This window comes from Equus przewalskii, chromosome 26 (assembly GCF_037783145.1).
Source record: "Equus przewalskii isolate Varuska chromosome 26, EquPr2, whole genome shotgun sequence".
Classification (NCBI taxonomy): Eukaryota; Metazoa; Chordata; class Mammalia; order Perissodactyla; family Equidae; genus Equus; species Equus przewalskii.
This window is the reverse complement of record NC_091856.1, coordinates 29536176-29547127: the sequence shown is the minus strand read 5'-3', so window position 1 is coordinate 29547127 and position 10952 is coordinate 29536176.

The following is a 10952-nucleotide window of genomic DNA, read 5'->3' as shown; positions in this document are numbered from 1 at the left end:
CAGCCACTTACTGGGGTCACCACAGAAGAAGTGGGGAAAAGGGAGACTCAAGGCTGGTGGGTCTAGGGCCTGAGGTGACGTTTGTACCCAGGACCCCAAAGTGCTAGGGCAGGGTCCTTCCGAAAGTAGGGACACACGGGGGCAGCTCATAAATGGGATCTTGGCCCAGGTTATTTCATAGCGGGTCCCCTGGGTTCCCAGGCCACTCAAGGGTCATTTTATCAGTTCTCAAATATGTCATCGGAATGGACAATGGCAGAAGCCTCGCCTTGGTCCGCTGATCTGCAGAGGAAGAGCTAGTAATGTAGGAAACACCAAGCGGAAGCCCCCAGAGCTCTGCTCCCTCCTCCCCCAGCCAAGATAAAAAGTAAAAAATAATTTTATCCCAGGGGAAGAGACAGATTAGTGCCACTTCAAAGACTTAAAAGATGCAGGCGCCGCAGTCGCCATCAGATTCCTATTTAATTCTTGGGTCTGGGGAAGGGTGTGTGGAGAGACCCATGGGAACGGGCTCCCAGTGTGAAGATCTCTGCATCGCATGTGAAGGCCAGCAAAGGACATCCATGCAGGAGAGACGCTGGACAACCACTGGGGGGGGCGACCTGGCCAGCAGATGTCAGCCAGTCCGCAGGCTCAGCCCTGCCAAACTTGTGCAGTGGACTCATGAACGGAGTCGCCATTATGGCAGAGATGGGGGCTCTGCATGGACCCCAAAGCAGGGGCTCCCTCTCCCAAGGCCGAGCCAGCCGCTGCTGCTGCTGTGCGTCAGGCTGCCAGCAACAGGGACCAACACGGAGCACCCCACACAGCCCCATCCTTTGGTGTGGCACATGACTGCCTCTGTCCATCCTGCCGAGGTGTGACTCACATTCCGGCCCACGGGGCCATAGCCGCCACTGCCCTCTGAAGCCTCACAGAGCATCTCGATTTGTCATCGTGGGGTTCTCAATATCAGCCTCAGACCAGGGGACCTGCTTGACGGCAAAGGAGGTACACTGTGGGCACTTGACCATGGGACCCACCGGTCCAGCCACACACACCTCCCAGAGGCTGCGAGCCCAAGAGCAGCGCGACAGAGCGGGCAACCAACAAGGTGTTCCAAGGAATGGGATAGAGCCTGGTGTCCCTAGGGACGGAGAGGTGGCCTAGCTGAGCTGCCATCTTAGACAGGCCACCTTCGGGATGCCGCGTACACCTTAAGCCAACAGCCATTATTTGGCGTGGTGTCCCCAGCAGGTAGAATACCTGGGTCTGGGAATGGAGGTTGGAGGCGGCCGGCTCCCCATCGCTCCCAGCGGTCCGCTTGCACCTTCCATCTCCACCACTTTGGGCTCTGTGGCTCTAGAGGCCTGGAGGAGTTCATTTATTGCTTTGAGACTCCATTTTTCCACCCACGAAATGGGAGTTCATAAAACATCTCACCGTGGGCATGGAGACAACATTTGCCTAGTTCACACCCGATGGCATCGGCTCTCGGCACCATCATCAGAGGCATTATTTTGGAATGGAGTCAAGGTCAAGACAGACAGGGAGTGGGGAGGTCTTCCAAGTTTTCGCCCTATTTCCAGCATCTTCCTCCCGAGATCACTGGGCAGTGCTTCTATCTGTCCACCTTGACTTCCTCGTGCTGCAGATGAAGCCCGTTTTAAGGAAAAGAAGATCTAATTCCTCTCCCCAACAGCCCTCAGTTGGCCTGAAGAGCATTTTTAGGTTTTGCTTCCCCTGGCACATTGTCCTCACCCCCGTCACCACCTCGATCCGGGTGCTAAGAAGACAGGGGACCCCGAACCATACCCTTTTCCCAATTTGGGGACGCTTTTCCTTCCCGCGCCTCCGTTTTACTATCAGCAAACGATATCACTTGCCAAGAAGTGATATTCGGAAATAAGTATGTAAATCTTTTGTAAATGTATGCTAATTACTTATTTTTAATTATAATGTAAATAAGTAATTACTGAATAATTTTAAAGTATTTACATGGGGGTGTGTGATTTAGACACTAACTTGTTATAAGATATAAAAACTATAAATTATACAGTAATTATGGCCCAATTTACATGCTAAGGCCAAACACAATTACGTAGCAAGAAAAATATCAACAATCAGGTGATTCCGCGGTAGTCACTGTGTAATAACCAAGCTGTTTTCTTCCCCCGGTTGACAAAGTGGGTCCGCGCTTTCAGCCTGGGCTCGGGGAGCCCGAGGGGAGGGTGCATTCAGGAAGTTGAAATCACATTTAAGGAAAAAAAAAAATAATCACAAAATAAGAAAAAAAGGCACAAACAAAAGCTATTGAGTGTCCCCTGGATGGGTCATGGGGTTCAGAGAAAGGCTGAGCCACAGAACGTGGCTCCACGTCACTGCCATTCTGTGGACCCGCATGGAGTGGCCCCAGCTGTCCCCTCCCACTGCATCCACAGCAGCTTCCCTCACACACTACACCTCTGGCAATGGGGGAGGGTCCCCAAACTCTCACCTCCAGGCCTTCACACCCCTGTGACCTCAGCCTTAATCTTCTTCCCACACTTCTTGCCTGGCCAACTCCGTCTCACCCTTCAAGTCTCACCTACAATGCCTCTTCCTCCAGGAAGCCTTCCCTGACCACTCTTCCCACAAGATTTGGCCAGCGACCCCTCCTGGGCTCCCGCAGCTTCCTGGGCCTCCCCCATCACAGCCAACCACTGTTTTGAGATGGGCTGTTGATAGCAAAGTTGGCCTCCCTGACCAGACTGGGAGCCAAGAGGTCAGAGCCCAGCCTGCCTTGTCCTTTGCTGGGTCCCAAGTCAGTTGGACATGAGAACGTGGAGTCAGGCGTCGGCGAGATCTGGGTTCAAGTCTGGTGCCAATGCTCCCCAGGATCCTCCCAGAATTCTCTCGGAGGCCTGGGTCTCACTCCGGGAGGGGAGCCTTGGGCTTGACAAGAGCCCCGGGGCCGAGGGCCTCACAGTGCCTTTAGCTGAAGCAGCCCTTTGAAGGGGGTATCGTTCTCCCCATTTTGCAGACAAGGCAACTGAGGCTCAGAGAGGCCAAGTCAAAGAGCTGGGAGGTGAAATCAGAGCTCCCACGCCTGCTCCTTCACCAGGCCTGGACTTAGGCACCCTGACTTCCCAGGGTGTCACAGGCTCCAGGAGAGGGTACAGGGATCCGACAGACTCCTGTGCAAGGAGAGAGACCCTGCAGACCCCAGTCCCATGGCCAGAGCAGCACCAGGAGCTGGGGCCTTCCACTGCCCCCTGCACCTCCTGGGGGGAGGGGGGGCGGTGGTCCCAGAACTATTGGCCGGAGCCCCTAAGATCACGGTTCCTACAGCTCTCGGCCGAGGCCCTGGGAAAGACTCTCCTGGAGAACTTGTTGGAAGGAAAATTCCTGGGCCGACTCGAGGGGGTGGAGGGGAGAGCCCACACCCACCGAGGCCCACGGAAGCCCAGGAGCCACAGCGGGGGGAAGGCACGACCCGAACCCCTCACCTCACCTGTGTCCTTTGCTGCCTGATGGTGTCAAAGAAGTGAGGTGATGGGTGCGCGGTCCCGCAGGAGCCAGGCCCAGCACAGAGGAGGCGCTCCTCGGGCGGACTTCCCTCCATTCAACACCCACCAGGCCGCCCAGCACCCCCAGGGCAGGGGGATGGGCAGGGTCTGGGCCTCCCCCTGGGGCAGGGGGCAGATCCAGGGTGCTAGGCCGGCCGGGGCTCTCTGCCTGCTCCTCGTCAGGCCCAGCCGCCGTGACAGTGAGCCCCATGTCCTCACCCCAGGGAGGTCCCCACAAGAGCACCAGGGCCCCGCCCCAGCCACCCGTCCTCCACAGCACCATTGCCCCCACCTGCCAGCAGTTGTCACACAATTTAGAGCCAGGGAGACAGAGGAATCCATATATAGATTCAGGGCTCGCTCGTCTTTTCTCCTGCCCCTGGGGCATTGCTGTTCGTTAAGCACAGTCATTAGCAAGGATTTAGGGGAGCCCAAGTGGGGCCCTGGGGATGGAGGGCCCTCCTGACCGGGCCCAGGCCATCCGTTCCATAGGAGAGGAGGTCACCTCAGTCATCCCCCTGCCTCTCAACCACTGGCTGCACACTCAGAAAGTCACCCAGGAAGGCTTTCTTCTCTAATAATAATGAGCATAATAACCCCAGGTACCGTTTATAAGCAATTATGACTTGATGAAGCTTGAGAAGGGCCTGCTCTCACCAACCCTCACAAGGAGGCAGGCACAGAGAGGGTCAGTGATGTGCAAAAGTCACACAGCCTGAGCACATGGACTGAAATCCAGTCTCTCCGCCTCTGGGGTCTCACTTCCAACCACTCTGTTCACGTCTCCCACACCCCAGATGAAAAGGACTCAGCCAGCAGGGACTGGCTCTGCCTGATGTGGCCAAATCCAGGGCCCAGAGTAGAGAACCCAGCACTGGGCAAATCCGTGGAGATGGAAATTGCCATCATCCCGGCTCTGCCACCCCTCTCATGGCTACTTCACAGTCCAGGAAACCCCCCGGTCCCCTGGGTAATATTTTTTTATGGCCATTGCCGGGTGCTATTCATTTTATTACACTTTGCCTGTTACTTTTGTTGTTGGCGCATAAGCAATGCGGTCAATTCCGTTTTACGTGCCCCGGCATTTCAGATTCATCGCCAGCCAGCGTGGCGCTGAGTGGTTACACGGTAAAGCGTTTGGCTAATAAAATGCATAAAGCAGAGATAGGAAAATCAATGCCTTTGTTAATAACCCTTCACCATCTTTCATGCCGTCTGCCAGGCTGGGCTGCCCGCTGGAGCTGGCGCCAGAGGCACCGTACAAGGGGTCTGCCACTGGGGCCAGGCACCAGCTGGCCCTAGGAGCTGTGCCCTTTCCTCTTGCCCTCCTGGAGCAGGAGCCAGTCAGAGAACCCTGGCTCCCCATCAGAGCACTGATTCCTTCCCAGTGCCTGAGTCGGAGATAGAGGGTTAGAAGAGAGAGGTCGTTCTGGGCTCTTGAGCAAGTTACTGCACCGCTCTGACCCTCAGTTTCCTCATCTATAGAATGGGTACAGCAAAGGTTCCTTCAAGGGCTTCTGTGAGGATGCAAGGAGAAAGCCCTGTGAGCCACGTGGCACAATGCACAGCAGACAGGACGTGTGGGCTGGGTGAAAGAACACTGCTGTGCCCCCTCCCCACTTGACAGCCACCCTGGCCACTCGGGGGTACCCCTCCATCCCCAGCCCCTAGGACGAGAAAGGTCTCTCCCTGGACGGAGCCCTAAAATGAGATGTGTTCCAAGACGCCGACACCACCCCTGCTCAGACCCAAGCATGCAGCTGCCCTCCTTGTCCCTTACTGTTGACCAAACATTTACCTCAATTCCCACCATCATTGGGCTTCCTGCCTGGGCACCCCGAGGCCACATCGACCCCCCGCTCCAAGGCAAGCCTGGCCGCAATGATTGGCAGAGCCCCAGTCCTGGGCAGGGGACGCTCCCCCTGGGCCCTGAGCCACGTTGGCCGGGCAGAGGACGGCGATAGAGAACTTAACCGCCTTCTCAGCCCTGCCCGCCCGTCTCCGGGCCTCGGACATGTGGCTTTGGCCCTCTGAGCCCCGGTCTCCATATCTCCAAATGAGAATAATAACAACAGACCTTCCTCCTGGGGTGTCGTAAGGGCTGAACGAGATAAGCTACCCAAAGCCAGAGGCCTCTCCTAGGGCCCCTGGGGGGCCTGGCAGACCCTGAGAGCCACAGGCCCCCCGCAAGAGGAAGGAGAGTCCAGAGAGGGTGCTGGGGGGCCATTCTAGGCGGAGGGCTCAGCCCAGGCAATGGTGGCACAGAGAGAGGAAGGATGGGTCTGCTTCTGCTCCGTCACTGGGAGCTCGTTGGAGGTAACGGGAGGCCCTTTGCCTCTGAAGCCTCAGTTTCCCTTTCTGTAAAATGGGCACAGCATTACTTACTGCCCCTAGTCTGCCGTGGGGGAGGGGGCAGGTTAGATCTCAGGACAGGGCCCAGCACAGAGAAGATCTGAGGGCCTTGAAAGCTGTGAAGAGGAGCTGAGCCACCTTCTGGGAGATGAAGGGGGCTTTGGGAGGAGCCTGGATTCTTGGGGGTGCAGCTTTGCCAGGCCGGGGCCATCCCTCTCTGCCCAGCGCCCCCCAGGCTGGTGGGGGTGGCAGAAATCCCACCCTGGGGGAGTAAACGGGGTATCACCTCCTGAGGCTCCAACAGCCAGCTTCTCCCCCCAGGAGGCCCCACGCCCCTCCTCCCTCGCTTCCTCCCCCACCCAGAAGGAGTGCAAACACAGAGCTTAATCCCCCGGCCTCCCAGAACACCCGGGCCTGACGCACGGCGCGGCAAATATTGGACTTTATTAATTTAATTTAATTAAACTTTATTAACCTTTATTAAAAATAAACCCTCATTAAAATTCTCATTCCCGTCTCTGGCAAGGGTGGGGGCGGGGCACTGCCTCGTCTCCAGGCTCGTTAAATGTCACCCGAAGAGAGGCAGTGGCCTCCGGGGCCAGAGTCTGGGACACGAGTGAGGGCTGGAGATGGATGTATGTGTGTGAGAATGCGTGTGTGTGTGTGTGTGTGTGTGTGTGTGCACGCTTGCACGCTGGGGGTTGTTGGCAGCTGAAATCCAGGCCCTGGGCAGCCAACATGGAAGGTCAGCCCAGACATGAGGAGGGCCGGCCAGGAGGGAAGAAGACGATCCCAAGGCCTGGGGGGCCCTCAGGATCCAGCCACCCCAGGAGGTTCAGCTTGGGCAGGCTCTGAGGATGCCAGGCCTCACACCGCACGGCAGCCAGGTCCCCAGGCTTATCTGGGAGGAAGAAAACATCCATTTCTATCACACGTGTTATTTTTCCTAAGAGTCATGCTTGCTCCTTTTAGAAAATTTGAAAAATACAGAAAAGTACCAGAGAAGATAAAATTCTCCAGGAAGCCAGAGGGACTCTTGACCCCCAGAGCTGGGGTGACCATATCCACCATCCAATCGGGGACATTTTAAGGAGTGGAGCATGACTTATCGCTACGCCCGCAGGACAGTCACAACAGGCTGTGTCCGGGCTGAAGCGACATCTCGCCACTGCTTGGGGCAGCGCTGCTGAGCTGGGGGCAGTTTTCCTTCCCCCAGCTGGAAGTTAAAACCCATTTCAACACACAAGGGAGCAGGTCCTCCGTTAGGAAACTACTGGGGTCCCCACGACCCCCACTCAGCCGGGGCCTGGCACCTGGGCTAATTCAGAGCTGGCAGGCACGGAAAAGCTCCCAGGTCAGCGGGCTGGGCCGTGTCCTGAGCATTATTTGGTCTAATCCCCCCGCAGGCTGGGGGAGGTGAGTCATACTGTGCCCATTGTACAGAGGAGGAAACTGAGGTTTGGGGTGTAAAGGGTTGCCCAGGGCCACAAGCCTAAGTGACAGAGCCAGGACAGGAACCCAAAGCCCATGCAGTAGTCCACCTGGGCGAGCTCCTCCTTGCAGGAGCCGAGGAAAACAGGTCAGTGCCACCTGGGGGAGAGCAGATTCCAGAGGGACGTCCGGGGAGGGCAGGCCACCCACTCAGGGTTATCCGCAGAGCTGCTGCTGGGCGGAGGGCTCAGATCTGCCCGAGTGAGTCTGGGCAGAGCCTGGGAGGGGAGCGAGGAGGCATCGGACAGGCCAGCAGAACTGGCCAGCTCCGCTCACACCCGCCACCTGGAGGGCCCAGATGCTGCCAGCACGTGCCGCACTGGGGACCCTCCCTTCTGGACGGCAGCCAAGCCAACTGATGGGTCGGTGCCCCCCTCGTAGGGGAAGGCCTAGGGAATGACAGAAAGCAGGCGGGCCACTCCAGCTCAGATGGCTCCAAAGCGCAGTTCACGCACTCGGTGAAGACATATTAAACAGCCAGCAGGCCAGGTGGCAGCAGCGATGACTCCAGGGTGAGAGGTCCTGGGTTCAGATCCTGGCACCTTACTTAGTGCTTGGTGACTTCAAGCAAGTTCATTCACTCCTTCAGCAAATATTCCTTAAAGGTGTGGCACCGGGATGCGATGGCGAACATCACAGCGGGGGCCCTCGTGCAGGCTAGTGAGAGACAGAGACAATAGTAATACCCAATAGACGTGTTATTGCAAATTGTGGTAAGTGCCAAGGGGGAAAGGAGAGAAAAACACAGGAAACCTAATGAGGAGTGGGAAGGTGACATTGAAGCTGAAACCTGAGGGCTGTGGAGGAGTGAAGCAGGGACACAGAAGGTCAAGTCAGCCTGTGGGAGGAGCCACGGGAAGACTGGAGGGAGGGCGAGCCTAGGGGGATGCTGGAGAGGCCCCGGCCTGAGCAAGCCAGGCCTGCAGGCCGGCATCATCACGCAAATCCAGGGAAAGCCTGTAGACATGGGAGGCCGGCTGACAGTGTCCTGGGGAGGTTTCCTGGAGCCACTGCGAGGGCGGGCAGTGGGGACAGGAAGAAGGGAGTCCAAGCCCTTCAGCAGGGGAGGACTGCCCAAGGGTCCAGCCAGGGTCGGGGCAGAAGGGCTCCATGGTCAACCATCTCCATGGTAGAGATGCTTTAGAGGAAGATCAACTGGACCACCTGGTCATTCATTCATTCACTCATTCACCCCTTCACTCATTCATCCAGCAAGCTCACTGCCAGGCACTGGACAGAACTCTAAACAAGACCACGCAGTCTCTATCCTCCAAGGAAATTAGAGTCCAGTGGGAGAAATAACCCACAGATGAAGAAGTAAAAATAATCATCGATCGTGACAAGTTGCAGGAAGCAAGGAAAGAGGGTGATGCAGCAGAGAATAGTGAGCCGAGGGCCCCCCACAACCAGAGGGCAGGTCACGCCTTCTCTGAGGGAGAGAGACTTCAACCCAGACCTGAGGCTCTAGAAAGATCTGCCAGTGCCAAGGCCTGAAGCGGACGCTGTGGGGCACCACCAGACATCCCTCAGGACCCGGCCGCCCAGACCCCAGCCGTGCTCAGCCAATGATCATGTGCATGTGCTGCTGTCCTCAGAGTTACCTTGCCGTATAGACCAGGCTGCCAATGCTTGGTTGGCACTGTAGTTAAAAATAAAAATGTTTAAAGATTTTAACAGAGAGAAAATGCAGACCTGTGTGGTGGGCAGCGCTCTGTGGAGCCCATCATGGTGGACGTCTGATGTGGGGCTGTGTGTGGGGTTGTGGTCGGATTCCAGAAACCCCTACAGAGAAGGGGAAGCCTGTGGGGAGTGGGGGGTGCGTTTCCATCTGGATACCCCGCTCACTCAGGGCAGGAGGCGCTCTGCCTGCCCTCCTCTGACAGCAGTCAATCGGTTCTCAGCACAGTGCATCTTCCAGCACTGGGAGCCTCCATGTTCCGGACGAGAGCCCAGGGGCACCCCAGAAGCGACTCCATGGCTCTGTGCAGGGGAAGAGCAGGCTCCTCTCACCATTTTAGACAAGCCTCTTTGGGGACACGCACCCAAGCCCCTGACACCAGCTCCCAGAGAAGACAGGATGCCCTGTCTTCAGAGAAGACGGAGCCCAGCGAGGCCGGGATGGAGGGGCAGCCCCGTCTCCGCCCGTCTCTCTCCCCAACTCTGGACCTCAAGGGCTCTCCCTCTGCTGTTTTCTCAGAGCGAGTTGTAGCTCCCTCCCCCATCTCCAAACTTCTCTCTGCCTCCCTGAGTTCGCCCGCTGAATGCGGCTCCTCCAATCTCAACTCAAGGCACCGACCAGCAAAGACCACCTGGCATTGGCCCCTGGCCCAAGTTCCCAGGAGAGAACCAGATTGGCCAGACAGGATTAGATGCCACTGCTGGTCCAATCAGCTAAGGCCAGGGGTGGGGCCACACAGAAGCCACGCCCCTGCAGGATCCACCCCGAGAAGGAAGAGGGGATTTTCCGAGGGGCTCCCATGACCCCATATTTCCGCCATTCCCTAATTGTGTTCCTGAAGTTAACAGTGAATGTCCTGCCTAAAAAGGAGTAGCGCCCTGTTCCCAAAGGGGTGCACGCATGGTGCGATGACCTTCCGAGAGGAATTTTTTTAGAGCATCTCTGGTTCTGAGACATGTTTCCCCATCTTCTCATTGGGTCCCCCCTAGGGCCACGAGGAAGGGGCAGTGGCAGGTGAGGGAGCGGTTCTCACTGTTGATTCTGGAAGGCCAGAAAGCAGGTTCCAGAGAGGCAGCGAGAAGAGGCAGGAAGGAGCCGCTCCCATCCTGAGCAGGATGCTGGAGGGCCTTGAGCATCACCCTGCACACAGGCGTGCCAGACCCACGTGCAAACGCAGAGCCACACGCAGAGGCCCTGCCACGTGTGCGTGGACGAATGCAGACATCTAGGCCACGCATGTTTGCCTGAGCGTGTGTGCACGGGACAGCCCCGGAGAACAGCCATGCACACGTGCACGCACCCTGGGAGAGTTCACTCTCCCTGTCGTCCTCCCCGGAGGGAATTGTGCTCCCAAGACAGGCTCCTTTCTCCAGCTCCCGCAGGAGCAGATGGCCCCATGGTCTCTGTGATCCGCTCTCAGGCCTGTTTCTCATCTACCCCTGGCAAGATGGGCTCCCAGAGCTGGGGTCAGGATGCAGGCCTTGAGGGAGCACCTCAGCTGTGCTCCCCTTTCTCTGTTGAGAAACAGACCTGGCCACACAGGGCGAGGCTTCTGGGCCAGGCGGAGAGCAGGAGGTCAGTGGCTTCCTGCCAGGAGCCCCCTTAAGAACACAGCTATCACAGGGCCGGGCTCCAGAATCTCCCCCACAGCCCTGGCCACGATATAAAATAGGTCATTGGCGTAATCCTGGCCAAATTGGCCTCTCAAAGATCAGCGAGGCCGCGCTCCCTGGGCCCAATTATCCCATATTTGGTCAATAAGTCATTAACACAGCACCTCGGATGTTAATAACCATTTCATGAAAAAGTCGGCGTAATTTATGAGATCAACACTGGTTAGCAAAATTAATAAATATTTCATTCGGCGAGATTTATCCCGGGTGCTCCCGACAGGTGGACCGAGG